A 13,194-nucleotide genomic window follows, 5' to 3' on the forward strand; every position below is an offset into this window, starting at 1 on the left:
CCCGCGTAACCTTGCTACTGCAAAACAAAGCAATGATCCAAGAAGCCTTGTCATATACGTTGGCACAGATTCCCTGCATGGGTCTTACAGATATGAGAAACATAAGGGTGATTCATAGGAGAAAGGGAGGAGGTAACGGGGAAAGAACTTGCCCCAGCAGGTCAGAGATTTTTAAATAGTTACTAAAAAATGATATGAATAGAACAGACATTGATGGAGTTGAGACAAAGATTCTAATGCAGCACTACAGGAGGTTGGGTGACCTATGGAAACTCCTGCTCATCCCCCAACATTAAAGAGGCCTAGACAAATCCATTCGATTCACTCCAGTCTGGAGGAATTTAATGATGGGAATTCCCACCTGGGACCACTTAAAGCAGAGGCTCAGCTAGTTGATCAAGATAAGGATTGAAGAGGGGTCCAGGGCCTTCTGGTCCAGCCCCCAGCAAGGGACACGAGGCCATATGCACATGTGTGGGTAAAATGGCCCAGGTGTGGGGAAGAGACCTTCCTGGGGATCCTGGACACAGGAGCCCAATATAGTGTAATTCCCAAACCTGTCAATAAATTCTTGAAGGGACTTAAGTTTAGATGGAGGCATACGGTGGAGTCCCAAAGGTGGATGAGACAAAGGTGAAAGTTTGAATGACAACTGGAAGATTTAAACAGATCTTGTACGAAGTAGTTGCATTTCCCTTATCTTAAGGTATTATTGCTATGGATGGTATGTTTGTTTTATTGTGCTTTCAGTGAAAGTCAGTCTCTCACACAAAAACTTATATACACCTTGGTACATACTCCCAATTGCTCTTCCCCTAATGAGACAGCCTGCTCCCTCCCTCCACTGTCTCTTTTCGTGTCCATTTTGCCAGATTCTAACCCCCTCTACCCAGGAGATGCCAAAATAGTCTCAAGTGTCCACCTGATCCAAGAAGCTCACTCCTCACCAGCATCCCTGTCCAACCCATTGTCCAGTCCAATCCATGTCTGAAGAGTTGGCTTTGGGAATGGTTCCTGTCCTGGGCCAACAGAAGGTCTGGGGGCCATGACCGCCGGGGTCCTTCTAGTCTCAGTCAGACCATTAAGTCTGGCCTTTTTACGAGAATTTGGGGTCTGCATCCCACTGCTCTCCTGCTCCCTCAGGGGTTCTCTGTTGTGTTCCCTGTCAGGACAGTCATCGGTTGTAGCCAGGCAACATCTAGCTCTTCTGGATTTTTGTATCTAAATTCATGAGGGATATAGGTCTGTAATTTTCTTTTTTTGTGGTGTGTTTACCCAGTTTTGGTATCAGAGAAACAGTAGCTTCATAGAATGAATTTGGTAGTATTCCATCCTTTTCTATGCTCTGAAATACCTTTGGTAGTAGTGGTGTTAACTCTTCTCTGAAAGTTTGGTAGAACTCTGCAGTGAAGCCATTCGGGCCAGGGCTTTTTTTTGGCGGGGGGGGGGGGGTAGTTTTTTGATTACCTTTTCAATCTCTTCTTTTGTTGTGGCTCTATTTAAATGTTCTACCTCAGTTTGTGTTAGTTTAGGTAGGTAGTGTGTTTCTAGGAATTCAACCATTTCTTCTAGGTTTTCAAATTTGTACAATTTTTCATAGTAATCCGATATGATTCTTTTAATTTCAGTTGGGTCTGTTGTAATATCGCCCATCTCATTTCTTACTCGGGTTGTCTCCTTCCTCTCCTGTTTTTCTTTTGTCAGTTTGGCCAATGGTTTATCAATTTTGTTGATTTTTTTCAAAGAACCAGCTTTTGGTCTTGTTAATTCTTTCAATTGTTTTTCTGTTTTCTATTTCATTTAGTTCTGCTCTAATTTTTATTATTTGTTTTCTTCTGGTGCCTGTGGGTTTCTTTTGTTGCTCTCTATTTTTTCAAGTTGTAGGGTGATTTTGGCCCTTTCATCTTTTTGTATGTGTGCATTTATTGATATAAATTGACCTCTGAGCACCACTTTTGCTGTGTCCCAAAGGTTCTGATAGGAAGTGTTTTCATTCTCATTGGATTGTATGAATTTCTTTATTCCATCCTTAATGCCTTCTATAATCCACTCTTTTTTGAGCAGGGTATTGTTCAGTTTCCAAGTGTTTGATTTCTTTTCCCTGCTTTATCCATTATTGATTTTCACTTTTATGGCCTTATGATCAGAGAAGATGCTTTGTAATATTTCAATGTTTTGGATTCTGCTAAGGCTTGCTTTATGACCTAATACGTGGTCTATTCTAGAGAATGTTCCATGTTCACCAGAAAAGAAAGTATACTTGGTTGCTGTTGGGTGGAGTGTTCTGTATATGTCTATGAGGTCAAATTGGTTGATTGTGTCATTTAGATCTTCCATGTCTTTTTGAGCTTCTTTCTGGATGTCCTGTCCTTCACCGAAAGTGGTGTGGTGTAGTCTCCTACTATTATTGTGGAGCTGTCTATCTCACTTTTCAATGCTGATAGAGTTTGTTTTATTTATCTTGTAGCCCTGTCATTGGGTGCATAAATATTTAATATGGTTATATCTTCTTGGTATATTCTCCCTTTAATCATTATATAGTGTCCTTCCTTATCCTTTCTGATGGATTTAACTTTAAAGATTATTTTGTCAGAAATTAATATTTTCACTCCTGCTTTTTTAATTGTTGTTTGTTTGATATATTTTTTTCCATCCTTTGAGTGTTAGTTTGTTTGTGAATCTAAGTCTAAGCTGTGTATCTTGTAGGCAGCATATAGATGGATTGTGTTTTTTAATCCATTCTGCCACTCTCTGTCTCTTTATTGGTGCTTTTAGTCCATTTACATTCAGCGTAATTATAGATAGGTATGAATTTAAAAAAAAATTTTATGAATTTAGTGCTATCATTTTGATGTCTTTTTTGTGTGTTGTTGACAGTTTCTTTTTTCCACTTAATTTTACATGCTGAGTAGATTATCTTTATATATTGTCCTTTCCTCATATTTGTTGTTCATTTTGTTTCTGCTGAGTCTCTATTTTTTTCTTGTATTTTATTTTGATGAGTAGGATAGTTTGTCTCCTTTGTGGTTACCTTATTATTTACCCCTATTTTTCTAATTTTAAACCTAAATTTTATTTCTTTGTATTGCCATATCTTCCTCTCCATATGGAAGATCTATGACTACATTTCTTAGTTCCTCTTTATTGTTTTAATGTTGTCTTCTTTTATATAATAACATCACTGTTACCTTGTTTTGAGCTTTTTTTTTTATAATCTTGCTTTGATTTTTTGATTTCCTTGTCTGGGTTGACTTCTGATTGCTCTGCCCAGTGTTCTAGTGTTGAGTTGATACCCGATATTTTTTATTTTCTAACCAAAGAACTCCCTTTAGTATTTCTTGTAGTTTTGGTTTGGTTTTTGCGAATGCCCTAAACTTCTGTTTATCTGGAAATGTCCGAATTTCACATTCGTGTTTAAGAGACAGTTTTGCTGGATATACGATTCTTGGCTGGCAATTTTTTTCCCTCAATTTTTTAAATATGTCATCCCATTGCCTTCTTGCCTGCATGGTTTCTGCCGAGTAGTCCGAGCTTATTCTTATTGGCTCTCCTTTGTAGGTGACTTTTCGTTTATCCCTAGCTGCTCTTATAATTCTTGCTTTGTCTTTGTCTTTGGCAAGTTTGATTATAATATGTCTTGGTGACTTTCTTTTAACATCTACCTTATATGGAATTTGATGAGCATCTTGGATAGATAAAATCTTCTCATCTTTCATGAGATCAAGGAAGTTTTCTGCCAACAAATCTTCAACAATTCTCTCTGTATTTTCTGTTAGCCCTCCCTGTTCTGGTACTCCAATCACTTGTAGGTTATTTCTCTTGATAGAGTTCCAAATGATTCTTAAGCTTTCTTCATTTTTTTTTAATTCTTTAAGCTGATTTTTCTTCAAATATATTAATGCCAAATGATTTATCTTTGAGTTCAGAAATTCTAGCTTTTACTTGCTCAATTCTGCTCCTCTGACTTTCTATTGAGTTGTCTACTTCTGTAATTTTATTGTTAATTTTCAGAATTTCTGATTGCTGTCTGTCTATGGATTTTTCCAGCTTGTTAAACTTTTAATTATGTTCCTAAATAATCTTTCTAATTTATTCAATTGCTTTACCTGTGCATTCCTTGGCTTGTTCTGCGTATTGCCTCATTTCCTTCCTGATTTCTTGAAGGGATATGTATATTAATCTTCTGTATTCTGCCTCTGGTAATTCCAGGAATGCACTTTCATCTATAAGATCTCTGGATTCTTTGTTTTGAGAGCTTGTTGAGGTGATCATAGTCTGTTTCTTTATGTGATTTGATATTGACTGTTGTCTCCGAGCCATCTATAAGTTATTGTATTAGTTTATGCTTGCTTACTGTGTCATAGCTTCTTGCTTTGTTTTGTTTTGATATGCCCAAATGGGTTGCTTGAGTGAGCTAGCTTGATTATGTTTGCCTTGGGAACTCTGACGTCCTGTACCCAGGTGGCTAGAGCTGTTATCAGGTATATCAGTCTAGGAGTCCATTCACTTTTCTTGTATGAATTCTGCTCCGGTGTTCAGGTAGCTGATCCTCAAGTGTGTGGTACAGGTTCTGTCCTACAGTCTTAGAGGGGCAGAGGTGATTGGTGTAGGTACTGGTATCTGACTGCAGCAGGGGGTCATGCTCTGTACAAGGCAGGGGGCTGAGAACCGACCCCCGTGTCTCTGAGGAAAGCACATCCCTGTTCCCTAGAGTGTGCAGGTGAGGGGGTTCTGCAGAGAGATCATGGGCACCCAGTGTTTTTGGTTGTAAGGACTGGGAGGTAACAGTTATCCCTGGACCCCTGTCGTGGGTGGCTGGATGACCCAAGTGGAGCCAGCAGTCCTTAGGCCCCTGATGTGGGTATGTGAGGACCCTGTTTAACAGGTAAAGCAAAGCCAAACATGAAACACCCACCTCTCCACCACGCAGCTGAAACGGTTGGAGTCTGCCAAAAAGGGCCTATTCTCCTGAAATATGCCCCCACAGGTCTATGAAGAGGGGAAAAGTGCTCAAAGTCCACGGACCATTTATGCCTGGAGAGGAGCGACTTCTGTCCTGAGCTCCCCTGGTTAGTGGAGCTGGCAAATTATCTTTTCTCCCAGTTGCAATTTTTTTCCTTCTCCAAGGCCGGGAGGATGGCTCTAGGCACTCAACAGTGCCTATCTCAGGCCCAGGGGATTCACCCACTGAAGCCGGCTTGGGGGTGAGGGGGCGCAGCAAAATATACACAAGTACTTAGCTTTTGCAGAAAGCGCCATTCTTCTCTGGTTCCAGAGGTGTGAGTACGCTTTGTGGCTGGCTGCTTCTCCCTGAGGAAACTGCGGCTGAACGCTAGTGCCAGCCCGCCGCCGCCACCACTCCAGGAATGGTGCCAGAGGGCTCCCCACAATTCAGGTCCGGTAACCCCTCTCCACTTCTGAACCGTCTCTTCCTCCCCCTGCCCCTCTGTTCATTTTCTAAGCTTGCCTTTGATGCTCATTGCTCCTAGCTTGTCATAAATATACTCGTTTCACTTGTTTTTCCAGTCTTTGTTCTAAAAAGAGGGCTCACTGGAAGCATCTGTCTATTCTGCCGTCTTTCTCCGCCTTCTCTGAAAAATTGTACTCTTAAGAAATTTGAAAACCTAGAGGAAATGGACAAATTTCTAGAAACACACTACCTACCTAAACTAACATAAACAGAGCTAGAACAACTAAATAAACCTATAACCAAAGAAGAGATTGAAAACATAATTAAAAAACTCCCAACAAAAAAAAAAAAAGCCGTGGCCCTGAGGGCTCACTGGAGAATTCTACCAAACTTTCAGAGAAGAGTTAACACCACTACTACTAACGGTATTTCAAAGCATAAAAAAGAATGGAATACTCCCAAACTCATTCTATGAAGCCAGTATAACCCTGATACCAAAACCAGGTAAAGACTCCACAGAAGAAGAAAATTACAGACCTATATCCCTCATGAACTTAGAGGAACGCAAAAATCCTCAACAAAATTCTAGCCAATAGAATTCAACAACATATCAAAAAAAATAATTCACCATGACCAAGTGGGATTCATACCAAATACGCAGGGATGGTTTAACATTAGAAAAACAATGAATGTAATCAATCACATAAATAAAACAAAAGACAAGAACCACATGATCTTATCAATTGATGCAGAAAGCATTTGACAAAGTCCAACACCCAGTCATGATAAAAAAAAAAAAACTCTCAGCAAAATAGGAAGAGAAGGGAAATTCCTCAACATAATAAAGGGCATTTATACAAAGCCAACAGCCGACATCATCCTAAATGGAGAGAGTCTGAAAGCGTTCCACTTGAGAACAGGAACCAGACAATGATGGCCTTTATTACCGCATCACCGGTCTTATTCAACATTGTGCTGGAGATCCTAGCCAGAGCAATTAGGCTAGAAAAAGAAATAAAGGGCATCCAGATTGGTAAGGAAGAAGTAAAAGTATCTCTATGTGCATATGCTATGATCTTATACACAGAAAACCCCAAAGAATCCACAAGAAAACTACTGTAACTAATAGAAGATTTCAGAAAAGTATCAGAATACAAGCTAAACATACAAAAATCAGTTGGATTACTCTACATCAACAAAGAGAATTTTGAAGAGGAAATCACCAAATCAATACCATTTACAATAGCCCCCAAGAAGGTAAAATACTTAGGAATAAATCTAACCAGAGAAGTAAAAGACCTATACAAAAAAAGAAAACTACATGACAGTACTGCAAGAAATCAAAAGACACCTACATAAGTGGAAAAACATACCTTGCTTATGGATAGGAAGACTCAACATTGTGAAAAGTCAATTCTACCCAGAGCGATCTACAGATAAAATGTAATCCCAATCCAAATTTAATGGCATTTTTTAATGAGATGGAAAAACAAATCACCAACTTCATATGGAAAGGGAAGAGGCCCCAGATAAGTAAAGCATTAATAAAAAAGAAGAACAAGGTGAGAGGTCTCACACTACCTGATTTTAGAACCTCTTATACCACCACAGTAGTCAAAACAGCCTGGTACTGGTACAACAGATACATAGACCAATGGGACAGAATTGAGACTCCAGAGGTAAATTCACCCACTTATGAGCAGCTGATACTTGACAAATGCCCAAAGTCCATTAATTGAGGAAAAGACAGTCTCTTTAACAAATGGTGCTAGCATAACTGTATAGCCATCTGCAAAAAAAAAAAAAGGAAACAAGACCCATACCTCACACCATGCACAAAAACTAACTCAAAATGGATCAAAGACCTACATATAAAAATCTAAAATGATAAAGAACATGGAAGAAAAAATAGAGACAATGCTAGGAGACCTAGTACATGTATAAACAGCATACAAAACATTACTAACAATGCATGAACACCAGAAGAGAAACTATATAACTGAGAGCTTCTAAAAATCAAACATGCTCATCCAAAGACCTCACCAAAAGAATAAAAAGACAACCTATAGACTGGGAAAAAAAAATTGGCTATGACAAATCTGATCAGAGTCTAGTCTCTAAAATCTACAAGATACTGCAAAGCTTCAACAACAAAAAGACAAATAACCCAATTAAAAAATGAGCAAATGATATGAACAGGCACTTCACCAAAGGAGACATTCAGGCAGCTAACAGACACATGGGAAAATGCTCATAATCATTAGCCATTAGAAAATGCAAATTAAAACTATAGTGAGATTCCCTCTTACTCCAACAAGGTTGGCATTAATCCAAAAAACACAAAATAATGTTGGAGAAGTTGTGGAGAGTCTGGAACACTTATACACTGCTGGTGGGTATGTAAAATGGTACAATCACTTTGGAAATCGATTTGGCCCTTCCTTAAAGAGCTAGAAATAGAACTAGCATATGATCCATCAATCCCATTCCTTGGAATATATCGTAGAGAAATAACAGCCTTTACACAAACAGAGAGACTGCTAGGTTCTGCCTAGGTATCTCCTCCCTGCACTATGGCCTAGAAATTCTCTTCAGGCAGTTGGCTAGGGAATTCATAATATTCACCTTGTTTCTTTTCTTTTGGTGATCACTATCATGTATTTTCTGATTTCCAGTGTCTGAAAACAATTATTTCATACAGTTTTTCAATTTTTTGTTGTTTTTCAAGCAGGTGGGTAAATTACTCAGTCTTGGCTAGCAGTGGAAGTCCCATCTGACTTTTTGTCAGACTGGGGTTTAAGATTTCAGAAATGGTTCCCCCCCCACCGCCTAGGGGAATGAAGACACCCAGGGTGTGGCCCTGAGAGCGGCGGGGGAGGGGGAGGCTGAAAAAAATGGAGAACAAAGCTCCCGGAGTGAAGGCACATAGGGAGTGCAAGTCTGGATCGTTAAATGAGTCATTTATAAAGTTTTTCAACAGGGAAACTAGATAGAAGTGGAACTGGAATTCCAGTTAGAGGGAAGAGGATGGGCACAGGGATTGGAGTAATAAATTAGCAGTGGCTTCAGGGAATCATGAAGTATTTGTTATAGCTGGAATATCAAGTACATAAGAAGTTATCTCAGGAAAAGAAGTAGAAAGGTGGCTATATTTGGAGGATCTGTCTGCCATGCTAAGGAATTTGGATATTTTCTTGAAGGCAATTGAGAAAGTTAAGAAATTGGGAGGCCAGGGGTTCAGATGGTCATCCAGATTAACTCTGTCTTCTAGCTGATAAAAGAACATGGGATAAAGAGGAAAACTAAAAGCTACATTCAAAAATTCTTACTGAATAAGGAGGCTGGGATGAGTTTATGGTTGTCGAGAAGGTTACTGTGACGGTTGAGATTGTGTGTCAACTTGGCTGGGCCATGATTCTCAGTGTTTTGGCAGTCATATAATGTTGTGATCACTTCCCTGTCGAGATTTGATACGTGATCACCTCCATGATGGGATTTACTGTGAATAGCCGGTCAGTTGAAAGGGAGTTTTCTTGGGCATGTGCCCTGCATTGAATATAAGCAGACATTCTGGCAAGGCTCAAGGGCTTTTTGGTGGTGCTGGATCCTGCAGCTGGCTCCAGTTTGCCTGACCTCTCATTCTCGGGACTTCAGCGAGCAGCTTACCTGCAGTCTTGCCTGCCGATCTTGGGATTCATCGATCTTCGCAGCCTGTGAGCAAGAGCCATGTTGTCTGATCTGTCCATCTTGGGTTCTCCAGCCCCTGCAGCTACATGAATCAAGAGACGTCTCTATCCTGACCCATGGACTTGGGACATTCCAGCCTCTACAACCACATGAGCCATTTCCTTGATATAAATCTCTCTCTATATATACATTTATACGCCTTACTGGTTTTGCTTCTCTAGAGAACCCAGCCTAAGACAGTTATAAAGCTAGACGATGTGAGCCTCAAAGGAGCAGAAATTTTTACCCAGGAATGGTGGACAACCAGACAATATTGGGAATCATGGCCCAGCCAAGTTGACACACATTTTTGGGGGGACATAATTCAATCCATGACAGAGAGTAGGAGAAAGCTTCCCTTATCCTCTCCTGCCTTTGTGGTGGCCAGAGTGTTGGAAAAGAACAAGTCTCCTGGAGAAGGCTGGAGGGAAGCAGGAGCCTCAAGAGAGAGCCCAGTTCACTTAAAGCAGTGACTGGAAGATAAGGTTCAGTGATGAAAGCCAGAGTGTAGGGGAATTTGACTCTCATTGAACAGGGGTTCCAGAGAACATATTGGAAAGAGTTCTGAGAAAGGGGAACAGTGAGAAGAACATATTAGGATGTGTACAGAGAAAACATAGCATCTGGGGCTCTAGTATTAGTTCTGACCTTTTTTTCAGTCTTATGAAGGTGGCAGTACCTCCTCTATTGTCATTCTTTATTTAACTCCATTCCCAGTGTGCTTCATAGTAACCACTTTTAGTTTCACTTGAATATATTTATTTCTATCTTTTCCTTTGTTTTTTGTTTAAAATTCATATGATCAAATTGGCATGTGTCTAAGTAAACACACGTGCTCTCTCTATAGCTCCAAATCTGTCATTCCAGTGTCTTTAGTCATGGTCGAAAAGCCCAAATTGCATTCTTTGATATAGCTGTGCATTCACTACTGCCCATATCTTCCTTGCTATTCCAAAATCCTTACTTTCAGTTGGAAGAAGAAATGGGAATGCCCTCTTATGCTCTCAAGATCATCAGCTTTTCTCCCGGTGTCATTCTATAGGAGTGTTTTGCAAATTACTTCTGGAAGTGCTATTCAACCCTGTAAAAAGGACCAGGAGCAGATAGAGGACAGTAAGTTTGATAAATTCTATGACATACTCCAGATTTACAGTTTGGGAAAACAGTACCTCATCCCCTTTTAATATCATTTTATATACACTGCTTAATTTTTGTATACACAATGTTTAGTACGAAAATTAAAACCTACAAAAAAGTACGTGGTACTAAAGATATTCAGGCAGCTAACAGATACGTGAGAAAATGCTCTCGATCATTAGCCATTAGAGAAATGCAGATTAAAACTACGATGAGATTCCATCTCACTCCAACAAGGCTGGCATTAATCCAAAAAACACAAAATAATAAATGTTGGAGAGGCTGCGGAGAGATTGGAACTCTTATATACTGCTGGTGGGAATGTAAAATGGTACAACCACTTTGGAAATCTATCTGGCGTTATCTTAAACAGTTAGAAATAGAACTACCATACAACCCAGAAATCCCACTCCTCGGAATATACCCTAGAGAAACAAGAGCCTTCACACAAACAGATATATGGACACCCATGTTTATTGCAGCTCTGTTTACAATAGCAAAAAGCTGGAAGCAACCAAGGTGTCCATCAACGGATGAATGGGTAAATAAATCGTGGTATATTCACACAATGGAATACTATGCATCGATAAAGAACAGTGACGAATCTGTGAAACATTTCATAACATGGAGGAACCTGGAAGGCATTATGCTGAGTGAAATTAGTCAGAGGCAAAAGGACAAATATTGTATAAGACCACTATTATAAGATCTTGAGAAATAGTATAAACTGAGAAGAACACATACTTTTGTGGTTACGAGGGGGGGAGGGAGGGAGGGTGGGAGAGGGTTTTTTACTGATTAATTAGTAGATAAGAACTTTTTTAAGACTGCTTTAGGTGAAGGGAAGGACAACACTCAATACATGGAAGGTCAGCTCAACTGGACTGGACTGGACCAAAAGCAAAGAAGTTTCTGGGATAAAATGAATACTTCAAAGGTCAGCGGAGCAAGGGCGGGGGTTTGGGAACCATGGTTTAAGGGGACTTCTAAGTCAATTGGCAAAATAATTCTATTATGAAAACATTCTGCATCCCACTTTGAAATGTGGCGTCTGGGGTCTTAAATGCTAACAAGCGGCCGTCTAAGATGCGTCAATTGGTGTCAACCCACCTGGAGCAAAGGAGAATGAAGAATACCAAGGTCACACGACAACTAAGAGCCCAAGAGACAGAAAGGGCCACATGAACCAGAGACCCACATTATCCTGAGACCAGAAGAACTAGTTGGTGCCTGGCCACAATCGATGACTGCCCTCACAGGGAGCACAATAGAGAACCCCTGAGAGAGCAGGAGATCAGTGGGATGCAGACCCCAAATTCTCATAAAAAGACCATACTTAATGGTCTGGCTGTGACTAGAGGAATCCCGGCGGCCATGGTCCCCAAACCTTCTGTTGGCACAGGACGGGAACCATCCCCGAAGACAATTCATCAGACATGAAAGGGACTGGACAGTGGGTGGGAGAGAGATGCTGATGAAGAGTGAGCTAATTATATCAGGTGGACACTTGAGACTGTGTTGGCATCTCCTGTCTGGAGGGGGGATGGGAGGATAGAGAGAGTTGGAGGCTGGCAAAGTTTTCACGAAAGGAGAGACTGGAAGGGCTGACTCATTAGGGGGAGAGCAAGTGGGAGTAAGGAGTAAGATGTATATTAACTTATATGTGACAGACTGACTTGATTTGTAAACGTTCACTTGATAATAAAAAAAAAAGTATGTGGTAAAGACTAAGTTTCCCTTTCCCCTCTATCCTTCCATTCGCTTCCTTTTCCTGATAGCAACCACAGTTAGCAGTTTCTTGTATATCCTTTCAGAGATATGCTATATACTTATCAACATAGATCTATGTGTTATTTTTTAATAAAAAACACAAATTGTAAGATTATGCCCACTTTGCTTTTTTCACTTAAGATCCTGGAAATCTTTCTAAGTCATATGGTGATGCTCATTGTTTTTGTGGCTGCATAGTATTACACCTATAGTCATAATTATTTAACCAATTTCTTGCTGGTGGACATTTAGTTTACTTCCAATTTTTTGCTCTTGTAAACATTGTTTCAGTAAGTATTTTTGTGCATGTGTCATTTTAAACATATATTTATGGAATAAATTGTTTGAAGTAGAATTTCTAGATGAAAGGACATGACCCTACTCCCTTTTTGATTGGCTACAAGGAGGCTCTCTTGAACACTGGCAGCAAGCCATCCACTTCCACTGAGTCTCTGCTACAGCTGTCAAGGACAATTGTTTCCACTCCTTTCTGTTTCCACTTGCAGAATCCTCCCTCTTCTTCTATGAAGTATGTGATAGAATATCTTGTCTAGTGGGTCTGTATAAATCTTTCACTGGGAATGCTTCATATCTGTGGTGTAATGTAACTGGTTCGCCTTTTTTTCTTTTCACATTCATCTACTTATTTTAACCATGGTTATGGGAAACCTCTGCTGAGCTGGTATCTTCCTTCTCTTTCACTTCTTTCTCTTCCTTCACCTCCTTCTTATTCTCCTCCCCCCTTATTCTTTTTCTTCTCCTCCTCTTTTTTCCTTCTTCTCCTTTGTGGGTCTCTTTTGTGTGTCATCTTGACTAGGTTACAGTCCCCAGTTATTTAATCAAACACCAATCTAGGTAATGTTGTGAAGGTGCTTTATAGATGTGATTAAAGTCCATAATCGCTCGACTTTATGTAAGGGAGATTATCCTAGATAATCTGGGTGACCTGATTCAATCAGTTGAAAGGCCTCAAGAACAGAGTTTCCCTGATGAAAAGAAATTCCATCTGTGGATAGGAGCTTCAGCATGTGCCTGAGTGTTCCAGCCTGCCCTTCCTGACTGCCTGCCCTATGGATTTCGGACTTGCCTAACCAGCCCCGACAATCACATAAACCTGTCTCTTGCAATAAATCTCTTAATAAATCTCTCTT

The sequence above is a fragment of the Elephas maximus genome, chromosome X (genome assembly GCF_024166365.1).
Source record: "Elephas maximus indicus isolate mEleMax1 chromosome X, mEleMax1 primary haplotype, whole genome shotgun sequence".
Taxonomy (NCBI): domain Eukaryota; kingdom Metazoa; phylum Chordata; class Mammalia; order Proboscidea; family Elephantidae; genus Elephas; species Elephas maximus.